Genomic DNA, 2,584 nt, shown 5'->3' with positions numbered 1-2,584 from the left:
ATAATTTGAGTGCACACTGTTTGGAAACAGATAAATATTTAAAACCTGAAGTTTCTACATTTTGAAACTTCGGAGAATCTAAATAATTGAAAAAAAAAGAAAGCAGCAAGTTTAAAAATAATTGATTTTTGAATTTTTTTAGTTTATGTTTATCAGTAAGTTTATCTATAAGTTTCGGTTTTCTAACATTTCCCAGAATTATGAAAAAAATTGCTAGTGAATTTTTGCGAGTAGAAAAACCTTAAACACCTGGAAAAATTGCTCAGTTAGTTATGTAGTTTTCGGGATTTTTTTTTTATAAATAATAGTTTTTTTAAACACACCAAATTAGTTATACTTTTTATTGGGTTTTTTATGGTATTTTTCCACATAGTTCCAATTTCGATTTCCATAATTTTTTTCCTAGCCAGTCTATGATGCTGAATTTTTTACATTTTGTAGCTCGCGTTCCAAAGATTTATGACATCAATATAAACGTGATATCGGAAACAGTGAACACACGATATTATTGTTGACGTTGAGACAAACAATTATGAAAAGTAATAAATTATCCTCAGTGTAAATTTTGTTGGCTAGAAAGATAAATTTCTTTTCGAGATACGATTTTTTGAACAGTTTCGTTTTTTTTAATGAAGTATTTTATCATCAGATCGGGAAATTTAAATAAATATTTTATTGCGGAGAGCAGACACTGAAAAAGAAAATGGCAAGTTGGGATCGAAGCTTCATTTGGATAGCCATCGTGTATTCTGCCAAACTAATTTATCCTTTTTCAGTCGCCTGAGTTTTTAAATTAAAGCATAAATCGACGTCAGGTGTATATCATCGACCATTTATATTTCCCTCCTATTTCCTTTTCCAACAGATAGTGCCGTATTTAAAACAGAGGCCAAAAAGGCTATAAATTAGCGTGAAAGTTTTTAAGGGTGGCGGGTGGCGCACTGATTTGGAATTTTTATTATTAATACAGATCACTTTTTTTCACTTGGATCGTCCTTTTTTGTCCTTTTAAACCTGCAATCTAAAAAAAAGGTCATTCAAATATAGGAAGGGGTAACCCCACCCCTACTTTCCTTTCTATTTCCATCTTGCACCGCCATTTTCACTCCCACTTCTCTTCTCACTTATCCTCCTTTCTCAATACCTGCGTCCACTCCTCGCTTCTTCTTTCGCTCCTCTTCTCATCCATTCCCTCCCCTTTGGTTCTCCTTCAATCACATATTTCCCCTTCCCCTTACTTTCTGTCTTAGAATGCTGCTCCTACTCCACTTACTCCTAATCCCCACCCAACTTACTCATAATCCCCACCCCTACCTAAATGTCCCCTTCCTTAATTAACCACCCCTCCCATAATTTCCCATCCTTCACTCCCCTTTGTCATCTTCTCACTATAATTCGAGTTGAATTAAAAAATATCAAATGAATTCGAAAAAAGTTTGTTTTAAATCCATTAATTTTGACATTTTTAAATCGTAAATTCTTCTATACTAAAGATTTATTGAAATAAAAATTCTTAAATTTAGATGATTTTTTACATCTAAAGTCAAGTGATTTCAATTTTCTATGTTCCAAATTCATGAAATTTTAAATAAAAATGGTCCAAACTGCATTATTCTTAATTCTGAACATAAAAATGTTATAATTTTTAATTGTAAGTTTCCGAAATTAAAAACTTCAATCATTATGTATAATTGAAAACTATTAATTGTCTTTTAGAATTCAAAGTTCTAGTTAATTTTCAAGATTTATATTTTAAAGAAATGTATTTTTGGTCGTTCAGTTTTTAGAATATTTTAATTCTAAACATTTACAATGCAAAATTTTTCAATTTTAACGATCTGCAATTTAAAATTGTTCATTTCTTACTATTTACTATGAAATATTTATTAATCTTAAATGCTCATAGTTTAAAACGATCTGACTTTGAAGGTTTTTCGATTTATATATATAGTTCAATTTTTCAGGTAAACAATATAAAAATCTTGGATTTTAAAGATTCTTAAAGTTTTAGAAAAATGTTGATATATAATTCCTTCAATTAATTATTTACTAATTATTTATCCATTAACTAATTATTTTTTGTACTTGCTGAACTAAAGATAGAATTCAAAATTAATTAAAAGAGAATGAATTTTCCATTTATCGTGTTTCAAATTAAATCACTAAGTGGGTGCAAATTTTTAATAATCTTTCTTGGCAGGGATTTTCACTTTGAGCATTAAATTAAATGAGGCTTACTCAGAATAAATAATGGAAAATTTCCAGTTTCTCATGACGCTACTCCGAAATTTATTAATGCTGTACATGTGCCTTTTCTCTAATTATTTAAATAAGATATAAGCTTTCAACGGATTTAATTACATTTTATATCCAATTACTCATTACCTGAAACAGTCTATAATTTTTAGTTTGTTCCTTTTAGCAATAAAATACAATATTTCACAGTAACAAGTAAATAAAAAATCTTTTAACTTTTATTTTTACGAAATTTTAAATTATTAAATTATTGAAACACAGTTCCTATAAATTGTTATATATATATACATGGTCGAACTGCTGCCTGCGAGCCTGGTCAGCGGGGGGG

This window comes from Belonocnema kinseyi, chromosome 9 (assembly GCF_010883055.1).
Source record: "Belonocnema kinseyi isolate 2016_QV_RU_SX_M_011 chromosome 9, B_treatae_v1, whole genome shotgun sequence".
Classification (NCBI taxonomy): Eukaryota; Metazoa; Arthropoda; class Insecta; order Hymenoptera; family Cynipidae; genus Belonocnema; species Belonocnema kinseyi.
The sequence above is the reverse complement of the archived record's forward strand: the minus strand, read 5'-3'. Positions refer to the sequence as shown.